This window comes from Heliangelus exortis, chromosome 2 (assembly GCF_036169615.1).
Source record: "Heliangelus exortis chromosome 2, bHelExo1.hap1, whole genome shotgun sequence".
NCBI classification, from domain to species: Eukaryota; Metazoa; Chordata; class Aves; order Apodiformes; family Trochilidae; genus Heliangelus; species Heliangelus exortis.
The window spans coordinates 98408342-98426413 of NC_092423.1; the positions used below are offsets into that span (position 1 = coordinate 98408342).

The 18072-nt window shown below is 38.4% G+C and overlaps 1 protein-coding gene and 1 long non-coding RNA gene across 3 annotated transcripts in view; one reads left to right on the forward strand and one right to left on the reverse strand.

The window, feature by feature from the left end:
• Nucleotides 1-18072, reverse strand: part of GNAL (G protein subunit alpha L) — a 193818-nt gene that overhangs the window by 30110 nt on the left and 145636 nt on the right. The window lies entirely within an intron of this gene.
• Nucleotides 3391-10198, forward strand: LOC139793045 (uncharacterized). Its single transcript, XR_011724473.1, has 6 exons — nucleotides 3391-3727; nucleotides 3826-3987; nucleotides 4622-4695; nucleotides 5570-5615; nucleotides 7511-7713; nucleotides 9453-10198. It is a non-coding gene; the product is annotated as an uncharacterized lncRNA (long non-coding RNA).

Below are 18072 nucleotides of genomic sequence, written 5' to 3' on the forward strand. Positions count from 1 at the left end.
AGCTGATTCTACTCATAGTGAAATTAGTATAGAAACCTCCCCACCTTCCCTAGAACTAAATCAAACACATCTTGCAATTTATCCTTAAAGTTCAGCAAAGTGTAAGCTGCTAGATAAAACATGTTGGCAGAATAAGTAAGAATACCTTCCCCAATGCACTAACAAACAGAAGACATTATTAAAATCCACTATACTTATTTCAAATTATAAAAGATGGGAATAATGTTGTAAGATGTATCAGGCATCCAGAAATGAGGAATGAAAAAAGAAAAAATGCCGAACTAGAACTTATGAAGCTCAGTAAAAAGAAGAAAAAAAGACAAATACAACTGCTGCACAGGCACATTACCATGGATAAGAGAAAATTATAACTGAGACATTATCTTCATGGTGATCCACAGGCATACAGAGAATTACTGCAGATGTCTACTGAAATTTAAATTAGCCATCTCACTTATGGATAGCAGCATACCTGTTATGTCAAGAACTCAGCACCTGAGCCCAGGATGTTAAAAACGGGCTGTATTTAAGCTTTTTCTTGCTGCACAGGTGCCCAGATTGCTGAGGAAACAGCAGGCTGGGTGTGTCCAGACAAGCTGCAATTGCACCTGTAGTTCAATCTCAAAAGATTCAGAGAGCCTGAAAAGAAGCTAGCAAAAGAAGTAATAAAATCCCCAAGCTTTCTGAAATACACCAGCTTCTTTACAAGAGATTGTGGAGCAAGAAAGTTACAGCCATTATGAGCTGATTAAAAATATTATGTCTTTGAAAAGGTTCAGTAGCTATATTTAATAATGTAAGCTTTGTTCAGTTGTATTTAATTTACTACATAATCAAAGAAGTCCTATAAACCAAATATAAGCTAAGAAGTCATATGTTAACCCAGCACAATTTTATAGAAATCTTCTCTGTCATATTGCTACATTAAAGCAGTAGCTTTTCATAGATCTTTTTATTTACATACATGTCATAACTGACCTGCTGAAATCCTAGATTTCATGATAAACCAGTAAAAAAGCACCTGCTCCAAGTTTTTGTATTAGACAGCAGATTCACAGCAACTATTATTCTTCCCAACTTGCAAATTTTTTTGCATCACTAAGAGCTCAACACAATTATTTCCTAGGTGTGCCATTGCCGCTCGCGGCTTCATTCAGCAAAAAACTGTTTTATAGATGCCTTAAGAGGTGAGCTGGAGAAGCTCTGATTTGCAAGCTGGCTGTGACATACAGCTTGAGTTCAGGATGCTTCGCAGGCAGATCTTTTTATTTATTTTGCATATTACTGATAACACTGAGATGTGTGTTTGAAAGGCCGAGACAGCATCCAGCGTGTGGGAGATTCCCCACCCTGGCTGCTGGCTTTGGTTTCCTCCCCGGGCTGGGACAGGAAACGTGGTGGCTGTAACACACGCAAGTCCCAGCCCTTCATCACCAGTGTTGGCACTGCAAAGGCTGCTCAGTTTGGCCACAAACACGTAGGTGATTACTAACTTCTGTTTAAGCGTGGCAGATTTGTTGGGAATGAACAGCAAGTTATTTGTTCGAGAAAACAGACCATTGTTTGCTAATATCGGCGAAACTGCAATTAGCTCTGCCTCTCCAAATTCTGTTTTTTTCTGAGGCCTGAAAACAACATCACATTTCTAGCTGAAGACAAACTCCTTTCCCTGTGATTTGCAGTTACTTCAAACTGAAATGTTTTCCACTTACTTATTTTCTGAAGTTAGAACAGATGCTGGTAGGAGCCATTCTAGCACACCAGACATAAGAATATGTGACAGTTTGCATTTTAGAGGCATTTTTTTCCCCGTGGTATTTGAGATGGGAAAGATCCTGGGCACTGGAATAAAGAGGTGGTGTATCTGTGCAAGGAAATAGTGTGACAAGGAGCAGGTGGCTGACATTCAGGTATGTGTTCAGAGAGATTAATGGTCATGCTTTCTTGTCACATCTTATGGCAAGGCACCACACTGGAGTTCCCAACTAAAGCAGCAATTATGGATTCTGAGTTTAGCTGGATGAACATTCCCTTGATTTGGCAACAGGTATTTGAAAACATTTACTTACTACCAGCATAAGGGCTTTTGTTTTTCTCTTTCTGTATGAAGTGAGCATTTCTAAAAATCATATAAAATATTTTTGCTATCTTTTCATATGATAGTGTTGAACACAGTTAGAAAGGGATTCTGGCACAAAAAATATGAAAATTCTTTCTTAAAAAAAAATAAAATTTCTGAACAGTTTACTCTCAGTTCAGAGTCCACATCTCTGGTATTACTGAATGAGATAAGATGTTCACATAACAATCATAACCTAATTACTACTTCTAACCTTTTTTCTTAGCTTTTGATACACCCAACATTATATTCTATGTTTTTTAACTCGTTGAAACTATCCTGAAACATACTCGCTGAACAAAAATGTATAGCCAGTGGGTAAGAGCAGGTTAATGGCTACTCTTTAATATCAAAGTCCATTAAACCTACAGTTTCAGGAAGACTCCCAGAGTCCTTCCCCATACCTGTGCAGAGCTCGTGTCATGTTTGACATGCCTAAAAGCATCATATCATTGTTTCTTCCAAACCCAGGTGCTGGCTTCAGACACTTTTCTTTCAGCCCAGGGTCAAAACCAGGTCAGGAGTGTCAGGGTAGCAACAAGAGGGACTTGTTACACTCAAGTGTCCCTTTGTGCCAGTGCTGACACAACTGGAATTGATGTTTACTTTTGTCTTTATGTGCCTATTGTGTATAAATCTCATCTAACCCTTTTTTTGCATAGGCTGCTGTTGTAAAGAAATAATATTATTCAGTTTTCTGAGTCTGACATCCCTTTTCCTCCGTCACTTTCACAGCTATCTGCATTTGCTGTAAGAACAGCAAACACTTCCTCGTTCTCCAGGATCCTGAAAGAGAAACCCCAACAAATTCAGACCCTATAGGTCATTAAGCTACATGCACCTGCAGAACTGACAGTTCAGATGCATCATCTGAACAGATGGTTTTCAGGAAGGAGCAAAGCAGCTTTTATTTATTTTTTTTTTAACTCTCAATTGCAATGAAAAATTTCGGCACCTTTTTTAAACTTCATAAAGGTTATGCCTCAACTGCTTGGGTAACAATAAAATGATGATATTGAATGACTGTAAGCTTTCATGCCAATGATTTTAAGTAATAGACAGTCTTGAAATTACCGAGTTAAAATATATTTGTGCCTTCAAAAGCACGCAGACGCACTGAAACCAAAGCAAACGTTAAGTAAAAGTTAATCTTTAAAGGTTCAGTGAGTATTTACTCAGGTTAATGTATAATTTCTGAGGACGGATACATTTCATGCAAAAACTCCACAAAAATAATACAAACTCTAATTACGAATGGAAAACCTCACAGTTGAATATATCAAGCCACTTTGTGTTTAAGAGTAACGTATTAGTTCATATTGCTTGCAAAAAAAGCAGCATCCCACTTGCTGTAAGGCAGCACTTTCACAGCAAAAACATCCTCTATGCAGTGGCTCTGCAGAGATGCACCTGCTTTTGCCATGCCTAGGTACCTTCAGACAACAATTACCCTTCATAAGAGACAGTCAGTCCCCCCTGATATTCTTAAATAGAATGCCTAAAGGTGAAGACTACATCAACTGAAACAATGGGACACCAGGAAACGTGGAATTCTTATTACCCTCCCATGTTTGCAAAATAAGAAAATCTCCTAAGAAACGCAGCTGGGTAAGTCAGCGCGTTTGCTTCTTGCGTGAGGCTCCGGTGCGGGTTCTCTTGGTACCTGAAGCTTATTTTTTTTGACAGCGCCCTTGTTTTGTTTACAGCACATTGCTGGGATACTCCCTTTGATTCAGCCTGACACACGTGACGCTCTGCCAGCTTCTGTTCTGCAGTGCTGCTGCCGCTGCACTAAAAATAGCTTCTGCTTGCTTTGGCTTCACATCTAATTTATGGAAACTCAGAGAAAAGAAGGCCCCTGTTAGTGGGTAAGCGACGTACGATTTTGCAGCTTGTGCTGTTCGTCTCTCTTGGCCTCTCGAAATGAATAACTGGAAATGTAAAATGTGAGCCCGCAGTTAGCAGCGGTTTAGGGGGAGAGGAGATAATGCCTAATAGGTGTGATTTATTTTTAAGGTGGCTTGAGAGTAGCTTAGCTGAGAATGTAGAACAGTCAGGATACACTACATAAAAACGCCTAGAATTCAGAATAGAAATTTATCAGGGGCTATTAGTGTCCACACTTCTTTAAAGAAAGTGCCATAAGGATTTCCTTTATTATTATACAACTGTTCCTAATTATTATAAAAGTTAAAAACCTCCTGTTTGCTATGATAGCTTTCAGATGTTCTCTATAAACTTCATTGTGCCATAAAAGTCATCGTGTAAGTATGTCCTTCAAGAAATCCTGAATTGACAAACTTTGCCACAAAAGCTGCCTCTGTGTGAAACAATACTTTGCACGCATGCCTCAACACAAATCCAACATAACTCTTTTTCTGAAAAAATCCACATTTATGTTAAAATTCAAATACCGAAGTATGCAAAGGAGGTTAGTTTTCTTCCTATAAGAGGAGGGGGTTTAATTTTCTAAAGTGGAATTTTTCAAACATTAATTTGCAGCACCACATCTAGGAGGCTCTACGGCTGTGCTTGAGCCGGTTTCAAGTGAAAACTGCACCAGGAATGGGGATGGCGTAAGTTTGGTATCTGTGTTTATGCACTGTTATTTTAATAGCTTAAATCTCAAGACAGGAACACTGAAGTAATGAATAAAATTTCCAAAACTGAAAACAGAGGCCTGTTTTTCTGTAGAAGTTTGTTTGGGTGAATAATGAAGATGATTAGGAAATCAGGATTTTATTTCAGATACAAACACTAAGTTAACAGAACTTCAGATGGACATCAGCAGCTTAAGCAGACAGAGATTTCAAGGCTTTAATCTTACAAAAAAAAAAGCAAACAAATTGGATGGCTTTGTCCAGAAAGGCTCCTTGCATAAATTTAGCAGCCTGCTTGCAAGCTATCAGTTTAAGGATTGGTATCTAAACTGTTATCCAAGTAGGGACATTACTTAGCAACTACCACAGCTAAAAAGGAATTTTCATAAGTCTCCAGAGAGGTTATGATTTATTGACCAAAAAACTCCAACAAAATCCTGAAACCAGTTTAGGCTGGCTACAGCTGAGTTACATGACTAAGTAATGGTCACAGTGAGTCTATATCAACCTGTTTATGCAAAAACCACTGTTGAGATACTGTTAAAATGTCTTTAATTGAACAAAGAATTATTAACTTCAAGATGCCCTTTAGGCAAACCCTTTTTTAACATCCTACCACAGGGCAAAAAAAAAAAAAAAAAAAAAAAAAAAAAAAGACAAATGAAGCAAAAAAGTGTATAGTCTAAGAAAAGAATGAAAAATAGCAGCTCTGCAGCAGAGTTTTTGTATGCAACTGTGTGATGGAGAGGGACTTGAAGGTAGTGGGGAACCAGTATGATTTAATGCTCTCAGGAATGTCGCTTTCCTTTCTAATCTATCTGTTCAATTTTTAAAAAATTTTATTTTCAAGGAGTTCAAATCAGAGTTTTAAAAGCCTCTTTTTGTATCTGAGTCATGTAAGCATGAATTTCTGTTTACCTTCTTAATTATAAACAAGTATTGAAAATCCCTGGTCTATCTCTGACCCAAACCAGTTTGATAGCATTCAAATCAATGTTTACAGCCTGGCACTTGTTGCCTTTGCAGCCTCAGCTCTGTGCCTTCACACTGCTGACACAAGGGTGAAGCAGAAAGTCCTGCAGTCTGGCGCTGCAATTGCTTGAGAGCAAAAGGGAGGTGGGTTGTAGATCTAAGGTCTTACACTTGGGAGAGGAAAGAGAGTGGAGGAAGCACCCCTTGAAACATCTCACAGCCTGCTCTGTTGATTTCTCCTATCAGCACCGGAACCAAGAATCACAGAATCGTGGAATGGTTTGGGTTGGAAGGGACCTTAAAGATCATCCAGTTCCAAGCCCCCTGCCAGGGGCAGGGACACCTCCCACTAGGCCAGGTTGCTCAGAGCCCGAGGATGTGAATACAAAGCTTGGCCCTGCCTTAATATAATTCAGAACGTTACATAAGTGCTTGATAAACAAAGCAGGCAGCTAGAAATGAGATAACCTAGCCATGTGTATATGCAGCTGACTGCTTATTTAGATCCCCAGCCAGTATGCAGTGACTGTGATAAAGGGAAAGAAAGCGGCTGTAAATACCAGCCTCTAAAGGCATTCTTGGTTCTTTTAGGACACCTCAGTTATCAACACCGTGTACAGGATAACCACGTCGATATCTTACGCGTGGCCAGATTATATTTTTTATTTCCTTTTTCCTTCCCTGCTTCGGCAGAGTAAAATCGTTGGCGCTATGGGAAGTGTTTCAAAATCATTCTCCTACCTATGCAGAGCAGTACAGGATAGGTCACATCTTTAACAAGCACTTTTAAAACCTTACTACAAAGTAAAGGATACTTCTCAGCTTTGCAAAGTTGATTCTAGACAATAGTTAGGATGGAAATTGTCAGATGCACTATCTAAATGTCTCACTGCACAAAATACATGTACAGTGTTATGTAAGATCCCAGAAAAAAACCCTCGGACACAACCACTAATGTATAGCTTTCCTGGCCAGGTGAAAGACATTTCAAACAATGTTAATTAAATCTGTTGTCATATTGCTGAATGAAAATACAAGCATAAGGCTGAGAAAATAAAGGGCATGGAAATAAAAGCATGAAAGCCAACTGACCCAGCTTCACCCTAATAAGTAATTATAGAACGTAGCAAGTTTCTAGTCAATTCAAGACCTACATTCAAAAAAGCTTAAAAATACCTTAAAACAAAAGCACTCTGCTTCAGAACAGCAGCTAGAAAAGCCAGAGAAAGCAAAGAAGAAATGCCTGGGAAGTGCTGATAAACCCCCCGTCAAAAAAATAAAAATGAAACAAACCAAGAACCCCAAATGAGAGTTTAAACATACGCTACAGTTCTACAAACACTATTTTAGCTGTACTAAAAATATGCATCAAAATGCCCACTACTGCTATCTGAAGCTCCCTTCTGTTGGGCCCTCTTCCTTTCGAGCAAACAAAGTTGTAGTAATAGCTTTCCTCCAACTTCCCCTGTGAACAAGATCCGCTGGTGGATATTAAGTGGTCAACCACTGCCACCAGCTCTACAAACTTCCACATTTCTCTAATCTTATTCATTGTCTTGCCTTATGGCATTTCTAAATGGTTTAACAGCAGTTGCCAGCATTTTTCAAAACTCCTTAGGGCAGCTGTTTTCTCACTCCCACTAACAGCTCAGATCAGGCAGGAGGCATTGTCCAAAATTCATTTTTTAAAAATTTTATTTATTTTTTGAAAAATAAGTTAAATTTTTATACACATGTCCCTAACTGATGGAAGGAAATTGCTTTCAATGGGATTTATCTTGTAGTTATAAAACTGTGGACATCTGGTCATCTGCTGCAGAGCCTGGGTTGATGAAGATAAGGGATACAGACACATATTCAACAACATCCCTCCTTTGGAGTCGTGAAAAGACCTTACTGACTGCAATTCTACACCTTGGTTTATCTCAAGCTCAAGTATGGGAAGAGACAGAGACCAAGTTTATCTCTGCATGCAATTTTATAAGCTTGACATGGGTCATGTAATCACCTGCACCAGGATGGGTAAGGAAGGCATTTCTGAAGTGACTTGAAGTTTCCTCAACAGAAAGAATGTTATTTTTTAATGTAAGTATGGATTTGAGTGGCAGGGTTCAGTTCTTCCAGAGAACCAGGGACTCCTCCCTCCTCAGAACTAAAAGGTCTGGCAGCGTCGATAGCTGTCACCTCAAAACATGGTTGGGAGACTGGCTGGAACAGCAGATATCCCAGGCAAGTCTTACGACTTTGATTTCTGCATGAGGTGCAGGGACATTTTGAGAACCCTCCCAAGTTCACATGGTGTAAGCAGTAAAATAAAAGCAAGTAAATGCAGCATCAGTGGTGTAGGGTACTATGGTGAAAAAACAGGGCATACTTGTGGATTACTCTGCTGTTGGCTGGTGCAACTCTGTGCAAGGTGCAATCATTATTTCCTGTAAACAGCTACTGTGTAATTCAAATATACTGTCTGTGCTATTCTTTTTAGCCCTCATAATTTATTCTAGTAGATTTACCTTTGAATTTCCAGAAATATGTCTGTTTAGGAGGACTAGCTGCTACACATGCACAGATCTGCTAGTTCCTCCTAACATCAGCTGGAAAATCCCCAGTAAAAATATCAAGTATGGATGAAAATCTGGTGACAACTCTGGGAACTGCTCAAAGACAAACCTTAAATACAGACATGATTTATACAGGGACTACTCATTGCGTGACAAAGAAAACAGTATAAGCCTCATCACTGGAAAACAAGTTTAAGTTAAGAGTTGTTATCATTATTTATTGCTTTCCTTCCCAGTTCTATCACATCACAAATAAAATATGTAGATCTTTTCCTAGCAGTTTCCAACTACAAACCAAAGCAACTGAAAGGAAATCCTTATTTTAAGATGAAAAAATATTGTAAGTCAGTGAACCTCTACACTGTGTTCTTACACCATAATGGATTCCCCTGTAAAAATCAAAGCCATTCAAAGGAGATTTTTAAAAGGTCAGCTTAAGCAATGGACCTAATAAAAAAAAAAAAAAAAAAAGGCTGAGCCAGCTTAATGAAAGGATATTTCTGAACTACAAAACAAAGAAAATAATTTGTGCCCTAACGACAGGCTTTTCAGTTCTTACGAAAAGCCCCTTTTCTTTCTGAAAGTCCTCTCTTCTCCTCATAACTGGAAGGAGATTTTGCTACGCTGTCTGCAGTAGAAAGGGCAAACAGCCAGGTGCAGGGAGTGGATGAGAAGACTGCATGAGAAGAGATTGCAGGGGGGCTGTTCCACTGTGAAGAATACAGTTTTTGGGTGGGGAAGGCTACTGAGAATATTTCTCTTAGGCCCTATCTTCAGTAGAATGAGCTTCTCTGTAAAACCCTCTTAGGAAGAGCCCTTGTATCAATGCAGCCGTATTGACTTAGGGTGTGACTCTCCTCACTCTCCTCTTCCCATAAAACCTTAGAGAAAATGCCAAGCCTTTTCCTATAAGGAACAGTCCATCGAGGTCTACTGCTTAGCATGCCTAAATGGACAGATGGCAGATGAACATAATTTAATCAGCAGGAAACCAAATAGCATATATAATCTGAGCACTCAGTCCTGCGGAAGGACACTCCATTTGAACACATCCTACCTGGATTGTGTTTATTAAAAGAAGAGATGCCTTCCTGGGTCTATTCCAAATGCAATAACCACAGATTATACTGTGATATCCATTGTAGGGACAGATTATTCCATCTAACAATTCAGGGCCACAAATGGTCACTTTCTCCCTAGGCTGCTGGATCACTGGAAATCCACAGCAAATAGGCCCTGCACAAAGTCTTGTAAGAGATACAGTGGTTATACTGGTTTGCTGGCTGTCTGCTACTGGGTAACATTTTGAAGACAATATTCTTTGGTGAGTTAAGCACACCTGGGTTCTTTCTTATCATCTAACATGGTTTCTCTCAAGCATCCTCCAGGGAAGATGCTCTTTCTGTTGAGAGGATCAAAGACTTTGACTGGCTGTATTATGCATGTTTTACATAGGCTAAAGCTAACAACCTTCTAAGTTAAGACTGGAAAATATCCACATAAATATCTACAGTGTCCCTGACAGTTCTATAAGCATTAGCATTAGTCATAGACTTAACCATGCTTAAAAGCTCTTTGGTGTATGTATTTCACAATGAACAACTCAGATTTTGTCTTCACTTGGCACACAGTAAAAACACTCTACTGAACAGTTTTACTGTTAGTTTAGATAGGGAAAATTGTATTTAATGACATTTGAATTGGTCACAGTTTACACAGTGGTCACATTGAAGACAAAACTGTTCACTAACCATTTTCCAACATGGTGTATTTTTCCAGTGTGGACAAAGAGTTGAGCTGGGTAGGGAAAAAAGTCCCTCAATAATTTTCCCCTTTCTGTTTATGGCATCTTGCAACAACCTGTGCATCACACGTTAGGTAAACTAGTTTTGTTGTGTGACTTGTGTCCTTCGTTCTAACATAAGTATTTTCCTAAAAACTTGAAAATGTCTGCAATATTAAGCAAATTAAAAAGATACTGAAGTTCTAAACTCAAACTGGAATATTTAGCCCACTTTCATTTTACTTTCACTAAATCTGATTATTAGGATTCATATTCCCATTCTTAAAAACTTAAAATTTAGTCTCATCTAAAGCTGTATTAAAATAGAGCAGAGTTCATTTGATGTGTTGTACAGGGTGGATTGAGAAGGACCAGACCTGTATCTGTCCCACACCAAATACTTTCCAGGAAGTAAAGAAAATGCACTGGTACTTTCTAGACAGAATAATGATGTGTTTGGCAAAGAGTGGCACTAAAAATTATTTCACAGCAATCAGAAAGACAAACCAATACCTATGACTACGTTGTACTGAAAAAGCCTGTGACTCCTCCGCAATAACTTTTATTATCAAACACAGTAAAAGTTTTTACAAGGTCTTAAGGAAGGCACTACCCTTCTCCTACCTTCTTCTTTTTTTTTTTTTTTTTTTTTTTTCCACAGATAGTTAAACTGAAAGACATGGATAAAGTACCCAAGGTCAAACCAGGTAACACATTCTCAAGTAAAACTTCATCTTGAAGCCCTTTTTCCTGATCTAGTTTGCCCTTTTGCTTCCTCCGTAAAAAAAGGAAGACAAAAGTTGTAAGAAATTGGAATAATGCATAACAGATACCAAAAATCAGCATGATACATGATTACAGCCTGCTGTGATCAGCTAACAAATTGAGGAGAATTCAAACAATAGCACATGTTCTGTGATTCGGACATTGAGAATTCCCTGGACTCCTGCTCCTATGAGCAAGCTATTGAGAAACACTGACATTTGGGCAATAAAAAACACACCAAAAGAACATTGATTTCCCAATACAACTGCCATTGTAGTTTTCCTAGCTGTAAACTGATTCACTCCCACCCACCCCCATCTCCATTGCTGATTTGTCACAGTTTCTTTAACCAGGGCTTACAACAGACCATTCACATCACTGTGCATTGTATTGCAGTTTCAGACTGATCCTTAGAAAGGCATCTAACTGTGTCTCAGACTACCAACAAGGAAAACACAATGCAACATGCCATGATTTCTGAAAGAGAGAAAGCCCGGGGAGGGGGGGAAGGAAAAGAAAAGAAAGGAAAAAAAAAAAAAAAAAAAAAAAGGAATGGTTTTAATTTGGAATTAGAATACCAAAATATCCCTAAACCTGTATAATTGCATTAAATGGCTTTACCAGCAAGACTGCTCTAAAACTGACACTCAGATAAGACAGGTGAAAAAACCAGCTTCCATACTCTTTTATCCTACTGTAATCAGACAGCTTACACCACCAGAAAAAAAAAATTGGCTTTGTGAACAGAAGAATACAATACAAGATGAGCACAGTCATTCTATGAAACCTAAGCCAATTTACTTCTTAATTCAATCTTGCACAAGAACAGAGTCATGCAGTGATCTGGAAAGATTTTTGGGTTTAAAATGAAGAAACATTACTGCTTGCAATATTCTAGGAATATGCACAACACTGGACCCTCCCACTTTGTTTCAAAGCCTGCAGAACGTCTTCAGCATCATCTGACTACAGTATGAAGCTGCAGATTTGGCTCTACACCATATTCCAGCATACTCCTCTGTTAGCCATCACTCCCAAATAACCTGTGAATTATTTATGAGGTGAAGACTAAACAGTGCTTTGGGGAGGGAATGGAATAGGGGACTGGAAGACAAGATGAGGGACTAAGAGGCAGAGCCCCATTTAGGGAAGCAGTTAGGCAGGGGGGAGGAAGGAAAGCAGTTTATTTTTAGGGCCATTCCTACTTTCTCAGGTTGGTAGGAGGTCTGAAAGTCATTACTTTGGGGACAAATATTCTGTATTACCTGCACACGTGTAACACATGCATTGTTTCTCCCACAACTCCATGTACAGAAAATATGGAATTTTCAATGCAAAAAATTGCAACTAGTAAGTCCTTTTTAGCTCAGACCATCAAACAAGGCATGCAAATGAGTGGATCATATATCTGAATGGATACCTGCAGCTGTATTACATTTAACCCAGAGGAGAAACGCTTTGAGAAAAGTCTTAAGTTTGAACACATGAGCAGCTCCAGGGAAGGTGTGCAAAACCCAACCCAGGTCCCCACCATGGACAAAAAAGACAATGAAAAAGCTGTGAATGAAGGGAAGCACCTCTTCTGCATGGCCAGGTGGCCCTGTCCTGCCATTCATCAGCTGCTATCACATTCTCTTCTGCTCAAAGCCTTCCACTGTTTTTGGGAAGCATTTTTGTTACTGTTAGTTTAATACGATTCCATATATTTTCTTTCCTTCACACTCCTTACTGGCTTCCAGTGCATAACAAACAGATTAATTTTAATACTCTCTCCTATTTTTTCTCTAAGAAACAACTGGAATTTGATTATTTCACCTCTTAGCAAGAGAGAAATAAATAAGGACCTCTCACATTCCTTGGAGATGAGCTCAAGTGCTTCATCCAACTGGGTACTTTTTAGGATTTAAGAATTTCAGCTGAGGCCATATAACTGGAGAATAAATGCTCCTTTTAGTTGAAGAGGTAGTTTTTTACAGACTAAGAGTATTTCAAACTTAAATAAATATTTAAAATTATTATTGTTTATAAGCTTGTTTTCTGAAACCAGGTTCCACTTGTTACTTTATTTCTGCAAGGTTGTCATCATCTGAGAAGATGTTACCCACCTACACTTAAGCTATATAAAAGCAGAAATGCATATAAAGCTTCATATTTGATTTGTCAATAGTTTGAATATTTATGCACACTTTATAGCATTTGGGAATTTCCTGAACATTTCAGTGGAAGCTTCTGAGGGGATTTTTTTACTTCAGTATCATGAAGTGCATCAAATAAGTGCATAACTTTCTAAGGGAGGTGGTACTGCATGTATAAACTTTGGGGTCTTCTCAGCTACAAAGTTATGAAATGTCTTCTGGAAACAATTTGCAATGTAGTTTGAGAGTGCCAAGTGCACTGAACTGAATCCTCACAGGGCTATGGTAAAAGTTTGCAAATGCCCACAACATTCAAAAAGTTTTCTGCCTGCCGTATTTCCCTATTGGATTTATGGCCGACTCCGAGCAGAAAGCAGAGCTATTTGAAAATGGATGGAGTACTGATAGTACTGCTGAAGTTTGTCTAAAATGAAAAGAATGCTTTTCCCTTCTTTCCTCCCCGAAACTCAATTTTGTGTTTCCTATCAAGTTATTTTTTACAGGCAAATGAAAAAAGCCCCCAACTGTGCTAGGAACAACAGAAAAATATATTTCATTACTCAATACAAATGTTAAGGTAATTACAGTGTTGGGTCAGATTGGTCTGATAACAGTCTATTCTCTAATAGGGCACAGTAACTAAATCACATTGAAGAGTTTCTTCAATGTATAAATGCAAAGCCTTCAATTCACTGAAAAATGCTACAGTGCTCTCTAGTCTTTACAGATACATTATAATTTCTGAGTTAACAGTCCTGAGTTCTGACTATGCTGATTACATAAAATAGAAAAGCATGAAATTACTAAAAAATAGTCAAAGGAAGCTTGGGAATAGTAGACAGAACAATCTGACTTTACATATCCAAGCAGGTGAACCTCACTGTGACTGGCCAAGGTGACATGTTACCTATCTACCTCTGGAGCCCAGAGGCCCATGTCATAGCAAATGGCCAGTCTGGCAAGAATAAAACAATGAACAAACAAAACAGGGTAAAGCAAAGAAACAGATGTGCAGATACTATTAGTTAAGTGGAGAGAAGAAAGGGAAACATGTGAGCCAACAAAAAGAGATGCAGTTGTAATTTAGATCAAGACCACAAGTCAGTCATGGGTCTGTGCATAGAGGAAAAAGGGCAATGCAAAAAAAAAAAACAAACCAAACCCACAAAACATGTTGGATTCTTCTCAGAAGAATCAGCCAGTGTTTTAACAACTGCTGCACATGTGTAAGGTGAAAAAGCTACAGAAAATAAGCAGCTCTTATGTGAGACTCAAAACCAGTGTGATAGGAAGATATGCCTGTGACTCCATTTTAAGAGAGAGAACTGATAAAAGATCAGCAATTCGTCACATGCCAAGGGCTGGAGAAAGCAAACGAGTCCTCTGAAGAGGTCATGATCTCTTTGAGGGACAAGTTTTGAAGGACTTTACTGAGGTACAGGGAAATACTGTGTGTGATTATAGAGCATCGTTCTCCAAAGGAAAGATGGGCATTCTAAGACAAAGAGGTACTCTGAGAGCAGGTTGAGGGAGATGATTCTCACCCTCTACTCTGCTCTTGCGAGACCTCACCTGGAGTATTGGCTCCCAGCCAATAAGGCTCCCAGCAGAGGAAGCACCTGCAGCTCTTGGTGTGAGTCCAGAGAAGGGGCCACAGAGATGATCAGAGGGCTGGAGCACCTCTCCTATGAAGACAGACTGAGAGAGTTGGGGTTGTTCAGCCTGGAGAAAAGAAGGCTCTGAGGAGACCTCATAGAGGCCTTCCAGTACACCTGAAGGAGCTTGCGGGAAATCTGGAGAGTGATTTTTTGCAAGGGCGTGTAGTGATAGGACAAGGGGTAATGGTTTTAAGCTGGCAGAGGGTGGGTTTAGGCTGAACATTAGGAAGAAATTCTTTAACATGAGGGTGCTGAGACACTGGTAAAGACTGCCTAGGGAAGTTGCAGCTGCCTCATCCCTGGAAGTGCTCAAAGCTGGCTTGGATGGGGCTTTGAGGAACATGGTCTAGTGGAAGGTGTGGTCCCCTGCCCTGGCAGGGGGAGTTAGAACTGCCATGATGATCTTTAAGGTCCCTTTTCACCAAAACCATTCTATGATTTTATGATCCATATAAAAACACAAGTACAAGCAATCTTAAATAGAGGCAGAATGAAATTGGGACTTTTCTCTCACAAAGCCTTTCTGTTTTTCCTCCAGAAAAAAGGTGTCCTGCCCCATGCCTACTCATACAGAAGATATGCAGAAGATACTTATATTCTGGAAAAAGGCTAGACAAGATGAAGAAACCAGTTTTGCTTGTGGAAAAAGTCACTCAATTTAAGCTCATCACACAGGCTGAAATGTTTGGAAGATTAAATATTTTGGAACTGTCCTTCTATTCTTTCCTAAAGAAATCCACAGAATGTCTATAGAAGATTATTTCTTTTGCTGAATGTTTTTTCTTTGTTGCTACAGGCATTTCTTTCTATATTTCAGTTTTTGTAGTCTTCTCCGTTAGCTTCAAGATATTGTCTCTATCAATCTAGTTTACTGTAACTGCCTTTTAGGCAGGTTTGCTAATTTCTCAGAATGTAGCCATGTATTTATACACATTTCTGAACACTCATCTGCACTGTGCTTTTCATATGATGAGGAAATAGAGGATGTCCCTAGCAAAGTTTCTCTTTGCTTATTTTCAGAACTGTAGGTGGTGGTTTTTCACCCTCCCATATCCATTCTGCTCATTTCCATCAGGACACAGGTAAATGTCTTAAACAAACAAAAGAACCTACTAGCAAGGTTATGTGTTGGTCCAGTGATTTGACTCTGCATCCCTGACTAAAATTACTTACTGTTTTATTATTTTTGCCCTATCTGTAAACCCTGCATATATATTATCAATACCCACCTATAATATTCCCTTTTTTCCTTTCATTCTTTATATATTGCATATGATGCTAAGCTTCTTGCCAGAGGTACAGAATGATGAATTTTTAAATAAATTAACCGATTTCTATTAATAAGCATTAAAAGAGGTCTCACATTTGCCAATTTGTTTACATAATTTGTTGATTAGTACTTTTGAAGTATTGCCAAATCAAAAAATTACACTTTTGCCTGTGTTGGCTGGCACTGACAGACAGTGATGAGCACTCTGCACTTTCTCTTCATCACAGCCACCCCAAGCCTTGATGTGAGACCCTCTAAACATGATGTGTCTATAAACTACAGAAGAGGTAAGTAACCAGGGCATAACAGAGATTACAGAAAAAAAAAAAAAAAAAAAAAATTCCACAAGAACCAAAAGACTTCCATCTAGTTCTTAATAGAAAATGAAATTGGGGGAAAACTACTGACAATATTTGACCCCTCTCTCTATTTAAAAAAAAATGTACAAAGCTGATATAATGAACTATAGTTTACTGTGATCACATCATAATTGGGCTTGCCAGTTCAGTAGAATGTAGCAAAATGTTTGTTCCCTGGCATCTGTCTCTTTAGAGAAAAGCTTTTCAAAACAGACTCCAGTATGTTTGTGGAGAAAATCTAGGATATGGCAAACCTGCCAAAAAAGAGAAGTTTCTAAGACTCTGACTATGTAAGGTAATAGGCCAACAAAGTCACAAAAGATAAAAAGTAATTCTGGATAAAGAAGTTGCTTTACCAGCAGAGCTTACTTGTACATGCTCTATATAGAATGAACCCTAATGGCAATAGTGCTCTTGAACACTCTACTGCTCTTTAACAAACTTTTAAAATAATTGCTACAGTAGTGTTGGCAACTGGAGGTCTGACATAGTTGTGTCAGCAAATAAGAAGAAGCCAAAGAGAATTAAATCCATGCTGATCATTAAATGTCTTCAAAAAATCTGTACCACCAGACTGTCAGGAATGTTCCCAATCCACAAAACATTCTTCTAAATGAGAAGAAAAGTATGGAAGCCTTCTTTTACAGAGACAAAAAAGGAAAGGAGATAAAAATGGAATCAAAAAATATAAAAGCAGACTTTGGTCAGAAAAATGTACTTAAATTTTACTGGGATGCCCAGTCTGGTAAAGTACCTGAAAAACACAATGTTCATTCCCCCACAATGTTCATGAAAGCAACCTAAACCTGAAAACTCTTCTCAGAAAAAACCAAACAAATGATTAAAAGATTCACCTTTTCCTGGATTAGCAATTAAGTATGATAACTGCTTAAGATGGTCTCTCTTTTTTTTTTATTACAGTTAGAGTAGCCATCAGAAGAGTAGTACAATGAGGAAAAAAACTAATCTTTGAGCCAATTCTAGACCAAATAAACTTTTGGAAATTATATTCTGGAAGACAACTATTTGATGTGTCCATTAGACAAGAAGTCTACTGTTATATTTTACACATATTTTCTTTTCCACTGCTTAATTTAGGCTCAAATTCAACTTTGTGTAAGAATTCCCCATTATAACAAACATTTCTAATTAAATCAGAAAGAATACCTTTACAATAGACACAACTGAAACAGTTTCACTAAAGTCAAATAAACTTTTTAAAAATTTTGGCAGCATCATTGTTGTCTTGTATTATAATGAACAAAATTTATCTTAATTACAAGAAATAGAGTCATCCTTAAACTGCTTAGTTTCCCAGTCTGACTTACCTTAAAGTTGGGATTACAACCAAACTGACAAGGACCATGACTCTATTTTAGTTTAGTCTGGGGTGTAAAATTTCTTTTTCAAGCACAGTGGCTTAGCCTTCAATTTTTTTCAACACAGTAAAAACTATATTTTATTTTCTTATTTCTTAACTAATGCATTCCACCATCTTTCTTCTTTTCAAATCTGTTGGTGCAGGATTAATTTAGAAAAACATCACCACCCAAACCCTGGCTTCTTGTAGATCCTAAAGTAAACAAGGCTGTGTACACATATTACCACAGAGGAGCCCATGTATGCAGAGTCTGGCCAGTGAGGAGTTCCTTTAGGAAGAAATACTCCTCTTGGCTTTTCCTTATCTGGTGGAGTGAAAGTGTCTTCTTAAAAAAAGAAAGCCTGATCATCTCCAATAAAAAAAAATGCCCGTGGCATTTTAGGAAAGTAAAACCCCAAAAGTAGAGTACTTTGACAGTATCCAGGTTAACCTGCCATTGAATTTTCAGTGCTCTTACTTCTTTTTTAAG